General features: G+C 54.8%; 1 protein-coding gene across 5 annotated transcripts in view; it reads left to right on the forward strand.

Annotated features, from left to right (window-relative positions):
• Window positions 1-25,513, forward strand: part of ZBTB7C (zinc finger and BTB domain containing 7C) — a 350,116-nt gene that overhangs the window by 221,383 nt on the left and 103,220 nt on the right. Inside the window, exon 1 of one of the 5 annotated variants that reach the window (XM_058692177.1) lies at window positions 20,467-20,758. The exons of 3 other annotated variants lie outside the window; for them this stretch is intronic. The gene's annotated coding sequence lies outside the window, so the exon portion shown is untranslated. Of the gene's footprint in view, window positions 1-20,466; window positions 20,759-21,564; window positions 21,673-25,513 lie in introns of those variants that run through there. One more of the 5 variants, XM_058692178.1, reaches the window with a different exon arrangement.

Genomic DNA, 25,513 nt, shown 5'->3' on the forward strand with positions numbered 1-25,513 from the left:
CCTCCAGGCGAGCTGCAGTCCTCTGCCTTTGGCTCTGCGTGGCTCTAGATTTGAGGTGGAAGGTGCCGCAGTCAGGCCTGTTGGTGGGGTGGTGTTTGCCCTCAGGGGCGCCTGCAGCTGGCACTACCCTCCACCCAGCTGATAGCTGCAGCCTGGCAGGCTGCCTGCCTGGCCCACACCGCTCTGGCAAGGAGCCTGGCCCGATGGGGGGGGTGGGGGGGGCGCTGGGGGGGGGCGGGCAGGGGGATGGGGCGGAGGGGGCGGGGGTCCGGCTCGGCGTTGCCGCCCGCGGCCCTCGGGCCCCTGCCGCACCCCGCCGCCCCCCTCCGGGGTCGGCACAGTCCCCGCCGGGGCCGGCGCCGGCTCTCCGGCGTTAACCGCGGGCGGGGGAGGCGGGAGGGTGAGGAGGTCGGGCCGGGGCAGTGGGAGAATGCGGAGGGGAGGGCCGGAGACACAGGCTGGGGCCGCGGGGAGGGGCTCGGGGAGCACAGCGGGGAGGGGCCGAGGGCGCTGGGTGCCGGGGAGGAGAGGGTGCGAGGACGCCGCGGGGAGGGAGGGGGCGGGGCGCCGGGGGCGGGGGGGGGGGGCGAGCAGGGAGGGGCGGGAGGGGGGCGGCGCCCGGGCCGGACCTGGGAGGGGGCGGCGCGGGGAAGGGGGCTGCGGGCGGGCTGGGAGTCCGGAGTGCCTGTGGCCGGGGCGGAGCGGCTGTGGTTACATCACGTTCCCGAATCTGCTTTCTCAGGGATCGGGCCAGGGGGGCTGGCGGGGAGGGAGAGGTGGGCGAACCAGTCTGAACTGGCCGGGCAACTCGAGGGGGCGTGGGCCCGGCGAAATGGGGTGCTGCCCGGCACCCTCTATTCTCATGACGCCCGGGAATTTTTCTGTGAAGCCGCCCCGTTTGTTTTACAGTTCCCCCAAACCCAGCCCCACCCTCTCCCTCCCTCCCTCCCTCGTCTCCCGTCGCCCTCCCTCCCCTTCCCTCTTCTCCCCTCCCCTCTCCTCTCCGGGTTGGTTCCTCCGAGGAATCGGTTAGCCAGAGGGAGGCACCAAGCTCTTGCCCTCAGCTGGCCCCACTCCCACCCTCTCCTGGAGGACTCCTGTGCATGCCCTCCTTTTCTCTTTCCCCGCACCCCTGCCCCTCCCCAGGCTGTCTGGGGTATCTTGAAGGAGCTTAGTGAATCATCGCCAGAGGCCCTCCCTCCCATGCCAGTCCTTTACTGTCCCTTCAGGGTCCCCCCTTCTCCTGTGGCCTCAGGGGCCTAGTGCCTACAGGCTGCCAGGCTCCTGCTGGCAAAGAGGCAAGACCCAGGCAACCTTAGCAGGGTAAGAAGCTCACCCTTCTCCAGGGTGTCTGCATTTTGCAGGGAGCTTCCCAAAATGGTACACACACACACACACACACACACACACACACACACACACAGCCCAGGCCCCAGTTCCTCTCAAAGGATGGAATTACAAAGACTGGGATCTGGATTTGGGGGAGGGGATATTTGAGGCAGGGGAGGCTTTTCAAGGGCCCTGGGATCACATCAAGAAGGCCACCACAGCCCCTCTTACACCCGCCACTGCCCTGCCCCTGTGTCTCTCCCACTGGCCAGTTCAATTTCTAATTCATCCCCTGAGGCTGTGAGTTCTTCCATTTCCAAGTGACAAACCGGACACCCTCGGGTTTGTGACTGTGGGAAGTTTCGTGGGTTGCTGAGTTTGTGTTTGTCACAAGCTTGGAACTCTTTGACCAAGATTACCACTATCAAGACTGTTATCAAATCGATTCAATCCCTGGGATCTTTAACAGAACTGGACCACAGGCACCAGCATCCCAGTCCCAGATTTTGTAGACTGAAGCTGTTGAGACCCAGAGAGGTAAGTGACCTGCCCAAGGTCACACAGCTTGTTAGTAGCACAGCTGGAACTCTAATTCACCTCCTAGCTCCCTGGCCAGCATGCTTTAATTTTAGGGTTAGCTCTGTGGTGGGGACCTAGCTTAGCACCAGGGAGGCACAGAGATGAATGGATGAGGCCTCAGTGAGGAAGCTAGAGAAATACATCACTTGGGAGAAGTGAGAAGACCCCTGCACCCCTACGAGCTTGGGACTCTAGCGTCTCTCCACTGAGTGTGCTGGTGAAATGTCTCTCCAGGGTAGTCGGAGATCCATTAGGATTCTAGCATCAGCTTTGGTCACCTCGAGCCCGGTCATTATGCCCAAGGAAACTGTGGGTCCGGAGGTAGGTATCAGCATGAGCCAAATTGGCAAGTACAGATCAGAGCAATCAATGCTGTGACTCTTTTCCATTCATTGCCCTCAGCCAATATCAGAAAAGGTTGCAAAAGACCGAGGCATGTCTGTTCCTGCGGGGACTCTTGTCATCCTGGGGCCCTGCCAGGCATTGTGTTAGGAGACCATGGCCCCACACATCCAGAAACTCCGGACTGGAGGCCCCTGTTGTTGACTCGGAGCTGCCCCAGCCCTTGGGGTCCTGCCTGCGGGGTGTTGGCTATTTTTGAGCACGGGGTCAGGAAGAGCAAAAGGAGGAGAAATTCAAGACAGTCGGGCTACGATGATCAGTTTTAGCAAAGGATTTGCAGAGGAAATGGACCGAAATGAGTGGTTAAAATAAATAACACTTTTGGTTGCAGTAGAAGCTCGTGAACTTGGACCTCAGTGATTTGGAATTTCGGATAGTTGAGCTTGGCTGTGGTGAGGTTCACCTTTGCACTGCCTGTGAACACGGCCCATCATAGATAAACAGCGCACACATGACTCAGAGTGAGGAGGAAGGTGCGTGCATTATTGTGATAACGAATTTTGACTGGAAGCAGGTCAGCTCCGTTCACCTTGCTAAACATTTTATTTACAAACATTTATTGGGCACCTTCTACATGCTAGGCCCTGTGCTAAGTGCTAAATTAATAAACATTAAGTTTTTTAATCCTTCTCAAGAGGATTCCTTATGAGGTAAGAATGATCATTCTTCCCATTTTACAGACAGGGAAACTGAGGCTGGTATTAGAAAACTACCAGGATTGGGGCGCCTGGGTGGCTCAGTCGGTTAAGCGGCCGACTTCGGCTCAGGTCACTATCTCACGGTCCGTGAGTTCGAGCCCCGCGTCAGGCTCTGTGCTGACAGCTCAGAGACTGGAGCCTGCTTCCGATTCTGTGTCTCCCTCTCTCTCTGCCCCTCCCTCGTTCATGCTCTGTCTCTCTCTGTCTCAAAAATAAATAAACAAAAAAAAAAAAAATTAAAAAAAAAAAAAAGAAAACTACCAGGATTCACACCAGGGCAGTCTGGTTCCAGGGTTCATGCTTTTAATTGCCAGATTTTATGTGTTAGGGCAAAGGGGATAGGATAGGGGAAAAAGAAAAAAGAAAAAAATAGGATAGGCCATGACCTCTACTCCCCCTAGATGCTTCGGAGCTAGTGGTAGAGGTAAACACAGGGCCTGGCATAGAGTAGGTGCTCAGTAAGTGAATTCGTTAGTTAAGCGATGGTGAGGACATGGGTTGAACTGTTTGAAGGCAGGAGTCTCCCTGCGTCCCCTGCCCCATTCCAGTAATGCCTGTACATAACAGACGTCGAATAACCAAGAGAACCGCAGGGACTGAGGGTGGAAGAGGTCACTAGTCTAGTCCTGGCATTTTTCAGTTGAAGGGACTGGCCCGGGAGAGGGGAAGGGATGTGCCCGGGGCGGCAGGGGTCTCTGGTCCGACGCTCCCTCTGCTCCACATTCTGATTGGCTGCTTGGAAGCAGATGTGCTGAGAAAGATGCAGGTAAGAGCAGTTGACCCGGCCTCATTTTCCCCAGGCCCCTGGTTCTCACGCCCACCTCTGGGGACTTGCCTTCACCTCCGTGTTCCCCCTGAGACCGCCCCTTTCCCCGTCCCCCAGCACTAAAACAGGGCCTTCAAGGCCTTGAGATGGGTGAACCAAGCAGTGAGGCGAAGACCATGCTTGGCCCTCTTCCTCTGGGCCTCTCCTTGCCATCCTCTACCTTTGGAGTCTACCTTCTTCTGTTCCCACCACGGCAGGGCAAGAGGGACAGGGGACACTCATTCCATGCGTTTGTTGAATGAGCAAACGCCCCGCCACACCGCCCATGCCCACCAGCAACCGGTCAGAGCTGTGCGGCTCTAGCCCCAGCACACTTGCTCCAGATTCATAGATGGGAGAGTCCAAAGGGCCTTCAGGTTCATTGCCTCCCCCAATACCGACCCCCCCCCACCCCACCCAAGGCCTTCATTTTACTGATGAGAATAGTGAGCACCTGGAAGGAAGAAGTATTTGGTCAAGGACATGCAGGCCCATAGAGGCAGAGCTGGGCCAAGAAACAGGAGTCCTGCGTCCCAGTTCAGAGCCTGCGCTGAAGCGCATGGGCCTGTGGCTTTTGGGAAACCGTGTTCAGCCTGTAGCCTGTTAGGGCCAGCGTCATGAGAAAGCCAGCCACGGCTTGTTTGCCTGACACTTTTGCAGCCCTCCCCAAAGGCAAACCACCTGTCATTCCTGATGGGTGCCCTTGGCAGCAGCTACAACAAATCCACCAAAGCAAAGAGAAGGAGAAGGAGGGCCAAGCCCAAGCCGGCGGGGGAGGGGGAGCGGGTGTCTGCCCCTGCTGGGAGCCTGGGCACATTGAACTTGTCCGCTTGTCCGGCTCAGATACCATCTCGTTCCTGCTTGGCACATGTTTATCGAGCCCATGTGTTCCTCCTTGGCAAGACCTCGAAGGGAAAGGAAGTGGGACCGTCCCCAGGCGCTGGGGAAGGTGCCCGCTCCCCACCCTGATCTGGTTCCAGCCCCTCCCTCCACCCCCAGCGGTGCCGCTGGGCTGACACTGAGTAGGATTAGAATTTTCTTCTGTGGGACAGAGCACACACACTTGGGATCTTGCCGTTATTCTGTCTTGGTTTGGGGGCTGCAGAGTCAGGCTTTGAAATGGGAGTTTGGGTTGAACACGCTCATAGGGCACCTGATAGGTGTCAGGACTGTTCTAAGCACTTGACTGATATCGGCTCAGGTAACGCACCCAACGCCTTTTACAGATGAGGAACCTGAGGCAGAGAGAGAACTTACCTAAGGTCACACAGTGAGTGATCGCAGAGCCAACATTCGGGGTCTAGCTCCAGCGTCCACACTCGCATCTGGGATCACAGGCTGCCTTTCCCCTGGGACAACTGGATCTTTGATGGTTTGACAAATAATTCCACCAGCCCAGGGGCGCCTGGGTGGCGCCGTCGGTTAAGCATCCAACTTCAGCTCAGGTCACGATCTCGCGGTCCGTGAGTTCGAGCCCCGCGTCGGGCTCCGGGCTGACGGCTCGGAGCCTGGAGCCTGCTTCCGATTCTGTGTCTCCCTCTCTCTCTGCCCCTCCCCTGGTCATGCTCTGTCTCTCTCTGTCCCAAAAATAAATAAAAAACGTTGAAAAAAAAAATTTAAAATAATTCCACCAGCCCAGATCTGTCTCCCCATCTGTCGACTGGCGATCCCACCCGTAACCCCGTGGTCCCCCCTCAGATGGCAGCCTTGGGACGTGCGAAGGTCTCTACAGACAGGAGGGCCGGTTCTTATCTGACCACATTCCCTGAAGAGGGTCATTTATCCACCTGCTGTTTATTCTTTCACAGTGCAGCAGGTGCTGGAAGCAGTAGCAGGAGGGGCCAGTGACTTCCCAGGGAGGATGCTGGACCCCCTTTGCCCACCGTGACCTTCTCGTGTTCAACCCCAAACCAAACAGACCAGGCGTGTGTTGTTTGTATGACATTTCTCTTATCGTGGTAGTTGTATGGTTGTTCTTGCTGTTAGCGCCCTCGTATATTGAGCGGCTCGCCTTGCGGTGAGTATAACAAATGCCGCATAGAGGAGGCCAGCTGAGGCCCCTGAAGCTCTGTCCCCCGAGATTCGGTGGCCCCTCTGCCCTCACTCTCCATTTAGAATCACAACATGCCCCATCTTAAGCACTAGTCAGCTTTCAGCTAAAATGCCGGCCTGTGTTCAGAAGATGCCTGATCCCACCCCCAAAGCTTAAATCTGGGGAAACCGTCTGAGTGACGACAGGTAGGTGCCATGCCTGCCAAAGGACACCCGGACAGGCCCCTGAAGGGGCTCCCTCTGCTCTTCTCAACCCTCCTCTCTCCTCTTTATTGCCCAACATCATCCCTGAGCCAGAAAACGGGCATTTTCTAGGGTACTTAAACTTTACTTTAGAATTTCACATTCCCTGCGGCTCCCAAGTACCTTGATTTCCACCCCCGCACCCCCCTCCAACTGAAGCAAGGAAAGGGGGAAAGGTGTGATGGTAAAAATTGGCATAATTGGAGCTCAGAAAGATGTTACAAGCCTTCTCATCCAGTGTTTGGACTGTGCTTATGTTCTTTTTCTTTTTTCTTTTTTTTTTAATGTTTATTTTTGAGAGAGAGAGAGAGAGAGAGAGAGATGGAGCGTCAGCAGGGGAGGGGCAGAGAGAGAGGGAGACACAGAATCGGAAGCAGGATCCAGGCTCTGAGCTGTCAGCACAGAGCCCGACGCGGGGCTCGAACTCACGAGCCGTGAGATCATGACCTGAGCCCAAGTGGGTCGCTCAACCGACCGAGCCACCCAGGCGCCCCTTGTGTTCTTAAAATGGATATAGAGTTAATTTTGACCAACCACAGCAGCTAAAATCTGGTGGCCACCTCATGTGGCCAAGGAAAATGAGTAATGTTCAATTCATTACAAGGAGGCAGCAAGAAAAGAAAATGACAGTCCCTTCTGGGCGCCATATTCTTCGAGTGCTTTCTTTTACATACGAGACTTAACTGGAGCCTCAGAACGCTTCTATAAGGCGGGACTTGCCCATTTGACAGACCGGAAAACCGATGGCCTGAAGAGGGAAGTAGGAAGTGGTAGAGAACAGGAAAAGTGGGGCCCCATGGGGCTGGTGTACCTCCCCTAGTCTTGATGGTTGGGCGTCTTGGTATGGAATCTATGGTCGTCCCGGACTGAGCACACCCGTCTCGGTGGTGTTCGTTCTGGGTGCGGATCTTAAACCCAGATCTATCTTCTTCCTTATTTTCCCCTTGCTTTACTGTCTCTTCCTAATTTTTTTTTTTTTTTTAACATACGTTTGCCTACAAATGTACTTGTAGGCACGTTTGTAAGCTGGTTCAAATCCTTTCCGGAGAAGATGGGCTAGAAATGCACACAGTCCTCCCCAGGATGTCATTGTTAATCATTTCATAAGGTCTCCTGTGGGGGAGATGGTTGCAGATTAGGCAATAGTTTCCTTAGTAACCTTAGACACACCCTATTTCCTTAGGGATAAGGCGAGGGTGCCGGTCTTTAGGGGCTCTGAGGAGCCTTGCAACACTGACGGGCTGAGGGAGATCTGAAAGTCTGGTGTTTCTAGAATAGCCCTGGCTGCCCTAAACCAGTGGTTCTCAGCCTGGGCGGACGAGTAAAACATGGAACCTCGAAGCATCTGTCTTTCCCCACAGAGATAACCACGCCATAGTAATGTTACAGGAGCAAGAAGGAAATAATTGGCAACTTCAAAGCAGTAAAGTCCATATAATGTAACAGAGAATATTACGAGGACAGGGAAGCATCACTTAATTGGCTTCCTCCTCTATCTGGGACGGAGCCAAGAACCTGAGTGGAACATAAAACCATACTGAACCCCAAGAAGTCACAGAACAGGTTGTCATGCTCATTTCCTGGGGCCCATGTGACTGGGGGGCCCATCGGCTCTTGTTTCATACACAATCCTAACTTACACAGTTTTTTGGTTTCCAACCTACATCACGGAACCAGCTGGAGCAGATGAGAACACAGGATGGAGGGTGGCTAACGCAAACTCGGCTTTGCATCAGCTCTTTCCGTGTTTGGTGGCTCACGGAAGCAGCACTGCCTGATGCCTGGCACTGTCGGGAGGGCGAGCGGCTCTCGAACTTTCTGTTATGCAAATGTCTTCAGATTGTTTAAGCAATTCCCACGAAGGGACTAGGGCTTGAACATCTTTGCAGTGACGATGTGGTTTGGAGGGTGTCTTGCTTAATCTGAATACCCAGATGCCAGCCAGAGGCACCTGCAGGTAAGAGGTGACGCGAGATAGCAAGAAGCAGGGAAGGGGCATGGGGGACGTACGTCATGGAAGGGTGCTCACCATCAAATGGCTAGTGAGGAAAACGGGGTGAAAACAAGTGCCTTGAATAACAATAGAATCCTAAACACATAAGGTTATTCTCAATGTATGTGTATGACTTTGAAGATTAAGAGACACAAAGTTTTATTTTCTGAAATGAAAGGAAATGCCAGAGCCGAGAGGACTATAGAGTCGGGAGAGCGACCCTCTGAGAACCGACCAGGGTGGATTTCTTCCACCCCCGTGGAAGAAAGGCAGTTGTGGGGTTGGCCTGGTTTCTGGAGTGCAGTCACTAGCCCACAGTCTCCTGGGATCCCCATTCTCCCTGGCCAAGCTCAGCCCCCACGCTGCCCCAGAGGGCAGACCCTGTCTTCCATGCCTGGGTTTCCTTAAGGCTCACTGAGCCCTTTGCGAGAGGTTCCTCTCATTCCCTCCAGGGCCTGGGATCCAACCCAGACTGTTTCCTCCTGCCTTAACTGACCTCCTAGCTGTTCAGATAGACTCCTGACCCCTATATGTGCCTGCTTGGTAGGATCCCAGGCGACAGGGCCACACGTCTGGCATCGTGCCTAGCCGTGACCTTTCTTGCTTACTTGGAACTCAGGCAGCATGCTGTGCCCAAAGACTTCTCAGATTCTGTGTCCGCTCGGCCTCTGGACTTGACAAGACTGGCGTAGTCCTCCCCTTCAGGTTTTCCCGGCCACAACCCTGAGCCGCAGCTGCCACCTCATCTACCCCCAACTCCCCGGCCCTGTCCTTGGGGTTGGCCATCCCTTCTGCCCACTGCGTTTCTTGCTTTCCAGGCCCTGGGGTTTTCAGATCAAGCTCAAAACCCCAGAGGGGCGCCTGGGTGGCTCAGTCGGTTAAGCGTCCGACTTCAGCTCAGGTCATGATCTCGCGGTCCGTGAGTTCAAGCCCCGAGTCGGGCTCTGTGCTGACAGCTCAGAGCCTGGAGCCTGTTTCAGATTCTGTGCTTCCCTCTCTCTCTGACCCTCCCCCATTCATGCTCTGTCTCTCTCTGTCTCAAAAATAAATAAATGTTAAAAAAAAGATCAAAACCCCAGAGAAGGGATGCACTGAAACAACCACCGATTTCAGTTAAGGGCCATGATCCCACCTGCACATGAACTTCACAAGAACATTTCATGAGGCACTGAACTTTGGCCTCAAAGACTATAGCCAAATTCCAAAAACACTTGGGTCATGCCTCTGAATGTACACTCGAGCGAGTGGCTCAGGGTGGATTGATTCACAGCGCCAGTGGCTACTTCCCCTTTTTGTAGGACTTTTGAAATTGCAGCTCTAGATTTGGGTAATTTATCATCTTGGTGCTGCCTGAGGCATAGGCTATGTTTTATCCATTCCTTCCTTCCTCCCTCCATCCTTCCCCCCTTCCTTCCTTCCTTCCTTCCTTCCTTCCTTCCTTCCTTCCTTCCTTCCTTCTCCTTTGACCATGGCAGTGAGCCCCTTGGGCCTTTTCTGTGCCCCAGTCGTCAGGCAGGCCCCAACAAGGAAGCCAGCTCCTGTACCTCTGTGCTCTGCATTACCCAGCAAGAGACAGAGAAGCAGAAAAAGAGTGTGAGTGCAGTCCAGCCCCCTCCACTTCCTAGCTGACCTCCAGCAGGCTATTTAAACCCCCTTGGACCTCAATACCTTTATCTGTAAAATGAACATGCTGATACTCACTTTGGAAACTTGTTATAAGGATACGATTAAGAAAATGAACATAAAGCCTTTATATATATATATATATATATATATATATATATATATATATATATTCTCACTCGTATTAGATGGTCAGTAAATGGGAGGGATTGCTATTACTACGTCTACTATTACCATTTTTTTTTTTTTTTTTTTTTTTTTAGCAAGTATAGACAATCAGCCTGGATAATTTCAAGTATATTCACTGCGCTATCCCTTTAAAGGCATAGAGAACAGTAGGGTTCAAGTGGTCACGGTCCAGGTTTTTTGGTGGAAGATGAATATGGGGCTGATTACTGAGGACAGGACGTGGCTGCTCTCTAAGGCTGTATCTAGCCCCCGCTCCGGACCTGCCCACCTAGCTTCCAGTACCCACTGTTTCAGTTACAGCTGTTTGCTTGGGGGCTAGTGACATTACCTCCCTGGGCCTCCGTTTCCTCCCTTGTAAAATGGGAGGTATGATACTGTCCAAACCACCAGGGCTGCTGAGCAGTAAACAAGATAATACTCCTAAAGTACTCAGCACTGTGCCGAACACCCACTAAGTGCTTGAGAAGGGCTTGCTGTGATTGTTTTCAAGCGCATCCCGTCTTACGCAAGAGATGGTTCTGGAAAAGTTGTGAAGCCAAATCCCCTTTTCCCACTAATTGGCTTCTCCACTTTGAGAAGGCTTTATCTTTGCCTAGGAGCATCTTTGGAGGGCAGTGACTGGAAAGTAAGAAACCTAGATGGTACGAATACTGATTCTTTACAGTCTCTGCAAAAAGTCCTCCCTTCCTCCCTCCCTCCCTTCCTCCCTCCCTCCTTTCCTTCCTCCCTCCCTCCATCCCTCCCTCCCTTCCTTCCTTCCTTCCTCCCTCCGTCCCTCCCTCCCTCCCTCCCTCCCTTTCTCCCTCCTTTCCTCCCTTCCACCCGTCCTTCCTTCCTCCCTCCCTTCCTTCTTTCCTCCCTCCCTCTCTCCCTCCCTCCCTCCCCTCTTCCTTCCTTCCTTCCTTCCTTCCTTCCTTCCTTCCTTCCTTCCTTCCTTTCATTCATTTATCAAATGTATCCACCCATCCATCCATCCATCTATCATCAACCTATCTGAGAAGGACCACCTATAATTATCTCCTCTCTCCTTACCATGGGTAAAAACATATATATAATTCCTACAACAAACAGTTCTGACTTCTCCATGACTTCCACTTTTCATCTAACTTTTATTTTTTGAACTTTTAGAGAGGGTCATAAACTTTTTTGAAAATCTGTTAAGCTCTATGGGCTGTCTTCCCAGAAAAAGGAACACACTCACATACTCCTGCAATTTCCATATGATTAGCTGGGGGGTTGGGAATCCTCTGCACCCCCAGACACCTTGGTAAGGACTGCCCCCACCCCCCGGCTAAAGCCAGAGCCCAGTTTTCTCATGGGAACAACCCACATCCCAGTAGCAGATGGAGACCTAGGCATGTGCTCAAGGCCCCCCATTTGGACTCCTTTGTCTGCCACCCTGGGCCCCAACTCCTTTGCGTCTTAACTTTCCTCCTGGGGCCCCCACTGCTCTGGCCGATCTGGCCTGGCCTTTGTCCTTCCCCGGGACCGTCACCTCGCCTTTGTCCCACTCCTTCCCCGTCCACTTATCTGCATCTAACCCGCGGTTCAAGTATGTGATGGCCTCCTCGGAGGAATCAGAGAGTTCACTCAGGATGTGGAGCTTGAGCAGACAAGGGAGAGGCCCGGTTTTACAGGCAGAAAAACAATGAAATGCACTGAAACGTGAGCTCCTAGCTGAGGTCAGAGCTGGCAGGGAGGGGTGGGGGACAGAGAGTGACCTGCCAGACTTGATTTCTCCCTCCTGCCTGGTTGGAGACTGAGGAAGTCGGCCTTGGTGAAACATCCTGGCCCTTGAATGAGAAATCCCTGGGTTCTTGTCCCAGTTCTGGCACTGACTGAATGTGTCACTTGACATAGGTCACAGGTCACTTCAGCAATGCAGCCTCAGTTTCCTTATCTTTAACTGAGGGGCGGAAATGCTGGCAGCACTGTGATGAAACCGACACTCTTGCACGTTGCAGGTGTCAGCCCAAATGTGCAGCCTTTCTGGAAAATGCAATTTAGTGCTATTATGGTAGGAGCCATAAAAATGTTCATACCCTTTTCATCCTTTGTTCTGAGAATGGACTTTAAGGCACGAGTCCGCATAAGGGCAAGTGTGCATAAGGATGTTCATGCCAACATTATCCATAACATGGAAGAGTCCCAAGTGCCTGAGAGTAGGGACGCCTACCTGCACAGCGGTGTCTCTAGTCCTTGGCATGCTCTGCCGCTGTTGAAACCGGCTGATGCGGAGAACGTGTAAGGAACAGTCCAGCAGTTGGAAAACCTCCTCCTTGGCCCCGCCTCCCAGCACACACCTGCAGGACTTATGTCAATGACAACGTCTCTCAGATTCTGATTCAGTGGGCCGGGGGTGGGGGCGGGGGGGTGCCAGGAATCTGCATTGTAACCATCTGCCCAGAGACTCGAGCAGAGGATCAGAGGTCCGCGTTCGGAAAGGCATCACCATGCCTGGGTTTGATCTCCATAGTGGCCATTCAGTTCTGGCCTGTCCTCCCGTCCATCCTGCAGCCGTAACCTTGACCTATGGAAGGTGCCAGCTTCAATGAGAAGGTCCCTGCCACCCTCACAGGATGAGGAGGGTCCCTGTGCTGACCCTCCAGCAGCAGGGAAGGGCTGCAGGCTGTCCTGGCCGTACCCAGCAGTCCCTGGCGATGGCATGCTGACCAGCTCGAGGGGTGAGGCCGACCTCTGCCTGAGCACGCTCTAACGCCAGTTAGAGCATCTGGAGGGTGTCAGAGCCTGTCCACTGCTTCATCCAACAGAGAAACTGCTGGTGCACACCCCTCCCCCATCAACAATCAGCCGCCCAGCCCAGCAGCCCATCCTTCCACTCGCCGGCCCCCTCGGTATCCACCCTCCCGCATCCCCCAACACACCCCTGCACACACACACCTGCATGCACACACGTGGTCCTGCCCACATCTTCCTCATACCCGACACTGCCTTTTCTCTTCCTGGTCAGACCGCTGTGAAGGGACACATGGGCCGCCAGGGTGTATTTGTGATGCCCAAAGGGTACCAACAGCGCGGTTGGGTGATGGGGCCCTCACACATCTGCGGGGACCCAGGAGGGACAGGCCAGCTTTCGCCAGGGTCACTAAAGAGAACTTGGGTCAAGGCCAGAGTTTGCGGCCAGTGTTGCCTGGCCCTCAGCTCCCCAGGCTGTCTAGACCCGCAGGCTCCTGTCTCAGGAGTGTCATTTCACACCGTGGAGTTAGCTCTTTGCCTAGCCTGAGCTTCTTAGTTTAGTTGATTTTTGTTTTTTAGTTTTCTGGGTATAAACACCTCCTTTAAAAAATGGTATCCCTAGGGGCACAGAGTTTTGCTTTGCAGATAGGTCTGTTCGGTGGCCGTGCTAGGGAAGAGGGAGAGTGCTGGGAGCACTGAGTACTGAGCACTGAGTGCATAGCAGCCCCACCACTTCTCCTGGGTTGGTCTTGGTAAGTCACCCCTGCCTTCACTCCGTGTCCTCACTCTGCATGGGGTGCAGTCCCGGCTCTCCCCGCTTCTCAGGGTTGGGGGCAGTGACTGCGGCCTCACCCACCTGACTTCCTGGCAGATGGTTGTCTAGGCATTGTCTTTCCTACTAGAAGGTCAGCTCCATGAGGATGGGGAGATCTTGACGTGTTCACCACTTTATAGCCAAAGCCTGGAGTAGTGGGGGTGGGGCACAAACAGGCAATTACTACAGACCTGGGAGAGGAAGGGAGGAGAGAGGGAGGGAGGGTGGGAGGGGGGAGGGAGGGTGGGAGGGAGGAGGGAGAAGGGAGGAGGAACCTGCCTCCCCTGTCAGGTAATGCTGCCCCCTTTCCCTCCGCTGCCCCCTTGGCCAGGTCCTGGCTGAGCCCTCCTCCTCCCCAAGGCTCCCAGCTCTGAGGTGACAGGCCCAGTCACCCAGAGCCCTGGAGGCTCTTGGCACTTTCTCCTCCCCCCACCGTGGGTGCCTAACTGCGTCACCCAATACAATCCACAATCCGAGAGGAGGGCGAGGCCCTGGCAGCCCTGGGGCCCTGGGGCTGTGAGCGGCAGCTGGCTGGGACCCGGCCACTCGCTCTGTCTATTGTACAGCCGGCCAGACTCTGAGCCCTGCCCAGAGTCCCAGCCAGGTGGGGTACTTTCCCCTAGCTTCCCCGGAGGGAGCACTTCCGGGACCCCGTGTTCAGCCAGCACCTCCCCTCCAAGGGCCCGGGGTCAGGGCAAGCTCTGGCTGGTCTTTCAGCACACCTGAGAAGCAGGAGGCAGCTCCAAGTATCCGAGCCTCCCTTCTGGGCCCCACTCTCACCTTCCAGCTCCCAAAGGACAGGGCAGCCGAAGGCCAGACGGCCACAGCTCTGCTTCTCCGGACCTCCTCTGCGTGCTCCAAGAGGGGGAGAGTTTGGTCAAGGAGCCTGGCCCACTGCCAGTAGGTTCTGGATGACTGGGTCTGCCCCCCTCCCAAAACACGGTGGCAGAAAAATGTGTCGCATTGGCAACCGGCAGACTTGGATAACCTTTGTGACCACAGAAAGGGCTGTCAGCGCAGAGCCGAGATCCAATGTGCGAGGCTCCTTCTCTGTTCCTGATGCTAAACAGCTACGGATTGTTATTTAAATCGGCATGTAACTGTGAGCAGGGAGCTCGGAATAGTGAGGACTTGGCTTGTCATTGGAACTGGGAAGCCACAGGGCCACCTAGACCGAGGCTGGCACCCCTGAAGTGCAACCTCTTCCTCTTGCCCCAGCCGGCTAGGTTGAGTTTTCTCTCAGTTTGCCTCAACATTTAAGTAAACATTTGTGGAGCACCTGAGAAGTGCAAAGTGGGACGTTGGATGGAGTCAGTGTTCACTCTGGTGAGTGAACCAGAAGGGGAGAGGGGGAGAGAGGCAGGGGGAGCGAAGGAGGGGGAGAGAGAGAGGGGGAGTGAGGGCGAGGGACACTAAGACCCAGACTAACTGCCCTAACCTGCTCTAATGCTACAAGTATCCACCCTGTCTAGTGTGGTATGATTATGAGGGACCCTCTCTCCTCTGTTTCACGAATTTTCTCTAATATGGGAGAACTTCATTTTTTTTTTCAAATATATTTCATATATATTAATATTCTCTTAAAGTCGCATATTCGTATATAATATATGAATTACAAATTATATTTATATAATATAAAGAATATTAATGTCACTAGAGTTCTTCTTCCTTGATTTCAAAGGTCTCCTTTCTGCCACTCACTCACTTTTTTGGTCTGCGTCTCAGTTTCCTCGGTCTGCCCTCCCGGGTTGTTGCGAAGAAGGCCAAGTAGCAAGGCCCAGTAGAAAGCCACTGGGAGTTAAAGCATTGCACCCACACAAGGTGACATCCTCAGAGGTCAGGCCTCAGACCTGGGGCGCTGGGGGGAACATGACTGCTGGGACGGAAAGCCCTAGATAAAATCTGCCCTGACTTAGTGCTGGTTCTCTCCGAGGTAACTGCTTTCTCTGGACGAGCCCCAGTTTCCATGCTTGCGCGGCAGGGTGTGCTGTGGGGATGGTGGCCAGTCACGGCCCTGAGCAGGCTAAGTCCTCACAAACTGACTTGTCTAAAGTGTCAGCAGGACGGACAACAGAAGCAGAGCCTTCTCAAAGCCATCCAAGGTACAGCATGGCCAAGTTTCTCTTCTTGTCTATTTAACGGTGCTTGCAGTTTCTTGGAGAGTGAAGGCCCACCCAGCTGCAGAGCACCAGCCCTCGAAAGGCTCTGGGTCACCATCTCATCCATGGCCTCCATTGACAGAGGAGGAAGCAGAGGATCTGGGCGGCCATGTGACATCCTCGAGGGCACAGATCCAGAACTAGATCCGTTCTGCCTGTCTCCCAGATCTGAGGCTCTCTCAACAAATCTTTGCCTCGCGCGTGTTTGCCAGGGGCCTATCGTGTCTCAGGTACACGCAGTGAAAAAGACACACGAGGTCCCTGCCCACAAGCAGCTTCTATTCTAGTGGGAGGGACAGTCAAAAAATAATTCCGTGTAAGCAAGCAGTTAAATAAAAATATGCACGTTGCATGAGTGCTTTGATCAAAGGTCTGAAATAGATGATGGTGAGGGACGTTTCTACTTTATCTGTGGTGGTCAAGGAAGGCTTGCCTGAGGAGGTGATGTTTCTTTTTTTCCTTTGTTTTTTTAATGTTTATTTAGTTTTGAGAGAGACAGAGAGAAAGAGAGACCTGACCACGAGGAGGGGAGGGGCAGAGAGAGCGGGGGACAGAGAATCCCAAGCAGGCTCCATGCTGTCCTCACAGAGCCTGATGCAGGGCTCAAACCCACAAACCGTGAGATCATGACCTGAGCCGAAATCAAGAGTCAGACACTCAACTGATTGAGCCCCCCGGGCGCCCTGGAGGTAATGTTTCTGTTAAGACCTGGCATAGGGGGAGAGTATGTCAGGCCAAGGAATCCACACATGCAAAGTCCCACAACAGGAAGGACAAAGAACTCAACCAGAGGATGGGGGCAGAAGGCACGGGTGAGCTTGGAGTGAGAAGCAGGAATTTTGCTGAGCCTCAGGGGCTGTGGCGAGCAGTTTGGACTGCACTTGAAGTGTCCTGTGATGTGACCAGATGCACGTTTTAAGAAGATTACACGGGCAGCCTTGTGGCCCTGGGCTGAAGGAGCAGGACAGGAAAGGGAGCAGGAGGGCCACTTAGGCGGTCTCTGCAGAGGTCAAGGCCAGAAGGGATGGTGGCCCAGCAGAGGGCAGTGGTGGAGGAGGTGGCAGGAAGAGAGTGGATTTAAGATCTATTTTGGAGATAAACTTGTGGATGGATGGATTGGCAGGGGTGGGGTGCAGGCTGGGAGGGACGGGGAGGCAGCAAGGGTGGCTCTGAGTTTCCCGTCTGAGTAACACTCAAAACCATTGCTGTGCAAATTCTCTAGGGAAGACTTGCTCTGGTGCTTTTTACTAGTCCACCCTCCATCTCAGCCTCCTCCTGGCTAATAATAGCCTCCTGGTTTGGTGAGAGTCATCAGCAGCTGGAGAAACTGAGGTACACATCAGCAAAGCAAACCACTCCTAAGAGAATCGGCTGTAGGAGCTAGACAAAGAGCCAGAGCTGAGCCCCAGAAGCAGCCTTTGGGTGCCAGAATTCTTTTTTTTTTTTTTTAAGTTTATTTTGAGAGAGAGAGAGAGAGAGAGAGAGAGTGAGTGCATGAGCAGGGGAGGGGCAGAGAGAGAGAGGGAGAGAGAAAATCCCAAGCAAGCTCTGCACTGTCAGCTGGGAGTCCATCCGACTCAGGGCTCGAACTCACAAACCCCTGAGATCATGACCTGAGCCAAAATCAAGAGTCAGACACTTAACCCACTGAGCCACCCCAGCGCCCCTGGGCACCAGAGCTCCAAGACTCCGGTATCACGCCCGATGTTACAATTTATCAAGTCCTGTGACCTTGACCAAGTGGCAAGACATCTCTGAGCCTATTTCCTCATCAGAAGGAAGGGGGGGGGGGAGGCGGGGTATGAGAGGATCTGTCTCTTGGTGCGGTTGCAGGGTTGTAGTCGGGGGTAGACCCTCAATAGATATGTGTTATCTCTAGTTCTAGGTAGTACGGCTCATCTCTGTACCCACCTCTCTGTACATGTGTGCAAACATAGCCTGTGTGTGTGCACGCTCATTCAGAAGCCGTCTGTGTGCTTACGTCACCGCTGATGACCAGGCATCACTGAAGTTTCAAGTTAAGACAGTAGCGGGTTCGCTCACTGGGCTTCTGTTTAGCCCTCTGAGCCATGCTGGGTGGTTGAAGAAGGAGCGCTCACCCTCCCTGGAACAAGAGAGAGTTGTGGGTTTGGAGGCAGATGTGAAAAGCAAGGTGTCTGTAAGCCAGCCTGTTTCCAAGAGTTCTGACCGACCTGACCCAGGAAGAGGGGTGGGGGTGGGAAAGACTGGAGAGAGGAGTGGGGGGCGGGGAGCGAGAGGGAGGGGTCCACAGAGGGCCCAGGAAGAAGCCACATCCCAAAAGGAAATGCACAATAACAGATCTAGAGTCCGGCCAGCCCAGAGCCCCTTCTGTGGGTGGCTTTGGTCGCCTCCTCGGTCCCTTCCCCCACCCCACCCCACCCCTCCGAGAGAGACGCCTTTATGTTTCTGTTCCCAAGAGGCACCTGGCACGGAGACTGAGAACAAGGAGGCAAGGCTGGAGGGGCCAAGGGGTAGGGCTCTCCACTTTTTGCCCAGAGCCCTTCCGAAGGGTGTGTCCCAACTGGGCACACACAGACAGTGATTAAGGAGGAGGGCTGGGGGGAGGGATGACATTCACTGTCCACTGCGGGGGCCCAGCCGGTGGGCTGGAGAGTGGCCAGCCCTCCCCCCCAGGCTCTTGGCCGCAGTATCCTCGGCCCTGGCACCACCCACTGGCCTACTCAGACACTCCTTCGGGTTGGGGCTGGAGCCCTGCTAGGAGGGGCCGCCTGGGGGCAGGCTGGGCTAGGCACCACAGCTCTCCCCCACCCCTCCTGGCAGCCTCCCTCCACCACCCCTCTGCCTACATCCAGCTCCAGCTGGGTTTGAAAGACGTGCTCCAGTCCTCCCTCCCTCCCTCCCCTGAAAGCAGTCCCTGCCCTGCGCTCTCTTTCAGCCAGAAGCTGCACCTATAAACTGGGTCCATCACACAGACCCCGACCTGCTGCTGTACCCACCTCGACAGCCTTCTCACCCAGGCCAGCTGCCCACTCCCCAGGCCTTCATTCCCGCACCTGACATGCCTTCCTGCTCACGGTAGCACACACTTCCAGAGCCGTCTAGCCTACCTCCTGGAGCCCTCTCCAGATGATCCCTGTCTTCCTGACTATTCTCAGCTCCTTGTCTGCTGTGCAAAATTAGCACCCTGTCTTGATGGACCCCGCACAATGCGCTACGGGCCCTGCCCCACACTGGCCAACCCTCGGTGCTTTATCTCCCCACCAGACGTGAGGCCCACCCCACGGCACCCACCCCACCCCACCTCTGCCCAGGGCATTGAGGCAAACCCCTGTGGGTGCACGACAAACGCTTCTGGACTGATACTGATTCCGTCCAGGTCATGTGGTGGCACTTTTACCTACCGGGTCTGGGAGTGGAGTATGGAGTTACACATGATTGGATATTTAATTAGTGACTCTGTGGACAAAGGGATCTGCCTTTTCGTTCTTTGGCTTGGGTGTTCCGGGAGTACGTGGTTTTTGATAAAAAGCTATGGAGTCATCCAGTCTTGGAAACTGTCCACCTGCCCTGGTTAAGTGCTTCCCCTTCTGAACTTCAGTGACTGATTCCCTGATTTAGCACCCCCTCCCCACCCTACTCCACACCTCCCTGGCTCTGAGACCCTCTGTTGCCTCACACACCATCCATGGCCCTCCCACCACAGCAAGCAGGGACTGACAGACTCATCCATGCCCTTGCCCATGGGTATTTACAGTTTTAGAACCACAGGGAGAGACCCTTCCTGCCCTCCCGAAGCAGTTTTGCCTGCCTGGTACAGGCTTTGTGCAGGGCGTGGCTCACAAAGGAATGAATCACTAACACTGGAATTTCAGGCAGGGGGCACCTGTTGGAGGAGATATTTTAGTCGGAACCATCTTCCTAGTGTTCTTGACCTTCATGGACTGACGGACCTTTGGGATTTACCTTTGACTCTGGGGTACTTTAAGGCTAGTGGCCTGGCCTTGGAAGAGGGGCAGAGGCCACAGAGGGCCAGGACCCCCATTGGTCTCCTTTGGTTTGTGGGGCTTCTCCATGGCACGCGGAGATGCTGATCACCAGGGAAGAAGAGCTCCCCTTGGCTCCTCCCATGTTTCTGAGAACTGCCAGCCTAGGTACCAAGGGGTTAACGAAGATTTCCCCCAGGTGAAGGACAGTTGCAGGGGAAAGAGGGATGACAGAGCCAGGAGCCTCCCCACTGGCAGTTTTCAAAAAGGGTGTAGCATGTGGCTTTAAGGAGCAGCTTGGGAGAGGGTGCTGTAGCCACACCTCCCTGTGATTGGTGGTTGGCCCACCCCACATGCGGACTGTTGGATCTCCGGTTGGCATTTCTGAGTCAGGCTTCGAATGGAGACAAAGCAATGGAAAGCCTGTCAGATATGTTTGCTGTGGGTGAGCCCTGTCCGCGGGTGCCCCCGCGCAGGCCCCTTGACTCCACCTGGGCCAAACCCAGGTGGACACCCTGGTGGAGGGAGCTGCCGTTCTGTGCTTCCTTCTTGCACTTCCCTCTGTTTTATATGCCCCTTGAATGCTTGCAGTGCAGTGTTTGATTTGGTGAAGTTACGTTCAAGACCCTTTGAGCAGAAGACGTAATTCTGGTAATTTTATTGGGCTCAGGTTTCAGGCAAATGGAAGTAAAATCGCCTTTAAAAACAAGAGACACACAGAACTGAGTAAAACAATAATAATAAAAGGCTGCCCTGGTTTGAGAAAAATGGGAAGGCATTTTGTGAAACATTCAGAGGGAAGAAGAAATAACAGGAGACCAGGAGAGAGGCGGGGAGGGGGGGGGGTTGAGGAATCCTCTACCACCCCTACTTTTATATCTGCTTTACCTTTAGGAAAGAGCTTCGTTTGCGTGCTCTAAAGTGAAGCATAAAGCGCCACTAGTGAAGTTGGTCCTTGTCCCGCGCTTAGCAGTACAGGTGGACGGCAGGGGCTGCCTGCCAAATACTTTGGTTGGAGGGAGGGGTGGGAGTGCTCTCTTCAAAACCACTCCTGGAATGGCTTAACTCGCCCAGCGCGAATCAATGACAACCTCCCGCCGGCCGCGGCAGGCTCCCCTGAGCAGCGCTGCCGCGTGGATCCCCAGCCCGGGACCCAGGCGGCGCTCAGGACACGGCCCGGGCACGAGCGCGGCGCCCCCGGGGCGGCCAGGTGGGTGTGCGGCGACCCGGCCCGGGCGGCGGGGAACGGGGCCCGGCAGGGGGCGGCGGGGCGGCGGAGGGAGGTAAGCGGGGAGCCCTTCGGGGCGCCGCGGGGACCCCCTGGCCCCGGGCGTGGGCTCCGACCGGCCGGATGGGAGTGGCGGCAACGGCAGCAATTTCAAACCCGCTTCGGGCCGGCCGAGCGCGCCGGGGACACGGGGGCCGGGGCTCCTAGGCTACCGGCGGGGCGCGCGGCCGCGTCCCTCCCGGCCGGACGCAGAAGAGAGTCTGGAACTCTGTAGAGCAACTCTCCTGGCTTGCTCCGTGCCCGCGGCCCTCGCGGGCAGCCTTTGGTAGCGGGGAGAGGGGACAGCGAGGCGCGAGGGCCGCTCCGGAAGGGAGTGGCGGACAGACGCGGATCGTTTAAATTCCCTCCCTCCAAAAAACCTCGGGCTTCCCCAGGGTCAGATGCAAAACTTGGGTTTGGGGGACGAGGGGCAAAAGCAGAGGCAACTCGGGGCAGAAGTCGAGGGCCGGACGGGGGGCAGAAATTAAAGGGGAGGACTGGCAGGAGTCGCCGTTGCAAGCTGGAGAGGGTCGCGTCTCGATCCTTGGGCGGGAGCCGCTGGCAGAGCTGGGTGGGCGGGGGATCCTTCCCTGCGCTCCGACCTGGGCACGGTGGACGGGACAACTCCCTCCGGGCCCGTTGAGTCCAGCCGGGGTCTCGAAGCTCCTGGAGCCTCAGGTGGGCCTGGAGACCGGAAGGGAGCGGCCCCGCGCGCCCCCACCCCTGCCGGCGCCCGCGTGCGCGGCGCCCGCCGTAGCGCCCGGTTCCCTGCAGTGGGCGCGGCGGGGCCAGGGAAGCACTCCGCAAAGAGCCCAGCGCGGAGCATCCCGAGTGGGGGCGGTTTTCTCGTGCCTGTGGTGAGCGCTCCGGGGGAGGGGGGGGGGACGGGGGGCGCCCGGTGCGGTTGCCCCAGTTTCTGGCTTGTGTTTTCCTGGCTGCGGGCAGGTGGGGCAGGGGACGACTGCGCTCTTTCTTTTAACCCTTGTTATTAATGAATCCCGAGGACTCATTGGCAGGCTGTGGGCATAACCCTTCCAATCCCTCTAAATGCAGAATTTTGAAAATGGGAAGGAAGTGGTTGAGACAATCGGGCAGTTTTCTCCAGATTTGATTGAAGATTTTGTGGGAGGGGAGGGGATGGCCCTGCTGGATTCAAGTTTAAGCTCCACTCCACCCAGTGATGTTCTGGGGGGATGACAAGGGTCAGGAACCTCCTCTGGATAGATCTCCAGGAAAGGACAGTAAGTAACCTGGCTGCCCTGGTTGACCCTCTTGCCCTTAAGGCCCAACCTGGACTGAAAGGGAGAAGAAAGCCACCCTCCCCAAAACGGCTGGGGTCTCTGTCTCTTAGGGCTAGTGCTTGGGGGGGGGGGGGGAAGAGTACCACTAGGGGCAGTATCTTTAGCACCCCCAGTTTACGGCGAGGAGGGACTGAGTCCCAGGGGACCAGCAGAGTCCAGTGCTCCTTGCCCAGAACCATAGGACCCCAGTGCCGCTTGGGCCCTGAGGCCACCAGCCTAGGTTCCAGGACTTCATGAGATTGGGAGATTTGGATCACACCAAGCCCCGCCCCCCCCCCCCCCGAGACCTTGGGGAGACACAGACAAGACTCAGGCCTGAGCCACCACTGAGGGGTGGCCAGCACAGAGAGATGAGGGTTGCAAAGAATAGCGAACCTGGGTAGCAAGTAGACTGTCCTCAACAGACTCTAGGAGAGCCACTCTGGGATCTGAGCACAGGCATTTTGGCAGCCAGTGATGTCAAGAAAGGCTGCAGATCAGAAGTGGTATTGGGGCAGGACCTGGTAAGGAGGAACACCAGAAGAGCAAAGGCCTGGAGGTCACAGAGCTTTAGGCCTATCTTGTCATGTCCGTGCTGGGAGATAAACCAGAGAGGGTGCAGGCAGGAAGGAAAGGGACGGGGCATTGAGAGACCAGGTGCCAGACTGTGCTTGGCACACATTATCTACTGTGATCCACGGAAGCTGTCGGCTATGAATCACCAGCCCCACTTTGCAGATGAGGAAACTGAGGCTTAAAGGGGTTAAGTGAGCTGTCCAGCTTATAAGTGACAGAGCCGGGAATCAAAGCTGCCTGTTACAGTGCACATCCTTTAGAATCTTATACTCTAGTTGGGGAGACGGGAATCACCTTGACATAAGTTTTATTTTATTTTTTTATATTTGAGACAGAAACAGAGAGACAGAGAGCGAGAAGGGGAGGGGCAGAGGGACAGAGACAGAATCCAAAGCAGGCTCCAGGCTCCGAGCTGTCAGCACAGAGCCCGACATGGTTCAAACTCACGAACCATGAGAGCATGCCCTGAGCCTAAGTCGGATGCTTAACCGACTGAGCCACCCAGGTGCCCCAGGAATCCCCCTGATATAATTACAGCACAATACGAAATAGTATGTAAGTGTTACACACAATATTAACTGTTTTGAACCTCGGTTTCTTTCCACTCTGTCAGTCAATCATTTATTCAACTATGACTGTCTTGTCTAATGTGTGATTCCAGGCACCCTGCTAAGTGCTGGGCATACATTAGTAGCTGAAGTCCCCACCCGGTCCCTGGGCTCTATCCAGTGGGAATATAGCAACAGTACATCCTTCAGCGGGTATTGAGTGGATGAAATGCGACAGTGTGTGGCAAGGTGTTCCAGAAGCACTGCCCTGAAGGAGAAGCGGCAGGAAGCCTGGGTGAAGAGGATGGGTGGGAAGTTGGAATGATGAGCTGTCCCCAGGCTGCAGTCACAGGAACTCATCCCTGGCTCAAGAGGACACTGTGGGGTGCACACAGTATCCAGGAAGCTATTGGAACCCCCCGTGGCTCAGATTATCAGCTTACGGTTGTGGGTTCCAGTTCTGAGATGAGCTTTTAGATTTGGCACATCCCAGCTGGAGATGACAAGAACCCTGTGCAGCCTCCAGGAGGGCTGGCCCCTCTCTGGAGCAGGGCCAGCCAGGCTGGGAATGCCCCAGAACATCGCCCTCCTGATGCATCAGCTGTTGCTCTGTGGCCGGGGTGGCGCTTTCCACACCCACAGGTCTGGAGTTCCAGCTCTCTGACCTTCATCCGACCACCGGGGAGGCTTGTCCAAGTTCGCGGGACTTGGTAGCAAAGCCAGCACTGGACCCCGCGTCTCTCGGCCATCCGTAATCCTCACGGCGGCTTGCACTAGCCTTCCAGGGCATTTCAGGGCTCAGCTGTAAAGACCACCTGCTCGTGTCTCCACTTCAGTGCCATTTCCTGCTGTTCCTGTCCATCTCCATTGAGCCGACCTGACATATCCGTCCTCATAAAATGGTGTCAGATGAATCTTTGAGACAGAGCGGCCATAAATATTCCTAGGACATTTGGCCTCTTAACTCTCCTTCCATCTTCAACGATGTAACAGGCGTAAGATAACTACCTCTAAAATTAACTATCACTTTTGTGAGGAAGGTGAACTGATAAATCTTGCCTGGAAGCTAAGCCCACCTGAGTGATGTTCCGGGGCCTTCCTTCTCTAGAACTGACTTCCGGGAGGGACAGTTTCGATGGCGTTTTCCTTATTCCTCCCCAGCACCCCGCCCCCACCACACACACCCCCACCCCCACCCCCGCACCTGCTTTTTCTTAATCTCTTGTGTTTGGGGTCACGAAACCATATTGCGTTCCCTTTTGATGTCACGGTGCCTGAATATAGGCATTTTCTCCCGATGTTGAGATTATCAGCCTGGAAAGCGCGGCGAGCGCCCAACTGGCTGTCCTGTTTGCAGCAATTACACAGGTGTATAATTGCATGGGGATGTTTGTTTGCTTAGCTCTTTCTCAGCCGTGCAGCCCTACAGGTTGGGCCAGGGACAGAGCTGTTCAGTTTATTTTCCTTTGGCTGGGAACTTCAGAGATGAATAGAGGGAGGGGAATCTGGGGTTGAGAGATGGTTGCCAAGGGCAATTTGGAGTCTCCTTCATATTAGTCAGAGATTGTGTTTTTCCTTTCTGAAGCTGCCTGCCTCACAGCAGCTTCCACGAAGGATTTTTTCCCCCCATCTGTGTGTGTGTGTGTGTGTGTGTGTGTGTGTGTGTGTGCACGTTCATTTTTGTTTTGATTTTTCACTTGCTGGACTTCTCATGACTTAGCAAAAAAAAAAAAAATAGCTTGGGGAATGGGGGTGATGAAACGGGGCCTTTAAACAATGCGTTCTCCATGTCATTGCTTAATAAATTTGAATACTGATAGACCCTGAGGTATCATGATGGAGTGAGATGAGTAATTCCTTTGAAGGGAGAGTTTATCTTCAGTGGATGACTTTGAAAATTGCCACATAATTTAACTTTCCCTCTGCACATCTTGAGCCTGTGTTTGGAAAAAGAGGAATGTGGGCCGTCTTTCCGTCGAACTCCCTTTTGTTCCTTTGGCAGACCCCCCCCGCCCCTCCATCGGGGCCTTGCCTGGGAGAGCAAGTCAACTCGGCCCCCTACCCGCTCGTAGTCACCCCTGCGCCCCCTCCGCCATGCCATGCAGGAGGCCGGCTAGGGAGAAGGAAGCTTCCCCTGCGGGTTAAGAGCTCTCCCCCAGTGGTGGCCTGGCTCCTGTCCACGTGGAGCGCAGAATAGAGAAGCTGGCAGGACCGAAGCCTGCCCGTCCTAGGGCAGCACCCTGGGGCGGGATGTTCCTCATCGGTGGAGAAGTGAGTTCATTCTCTGAACAAAC

Source organism: Neofelis nebulosa, chromosome 11 (genome assembly GCF_028018385.1).
Source record: "Neofelis nebulosa isolate mNeoNeb1 chromosome 11, mNeoNeb1.pri, whole genome shotgun sequence".
Taxonomy (NCBI): Eukaryota; Metazoa; Chordata; class Mammalia; order Carnivora; family Felidae; genus Neofelis; species Neofelis nebulosa.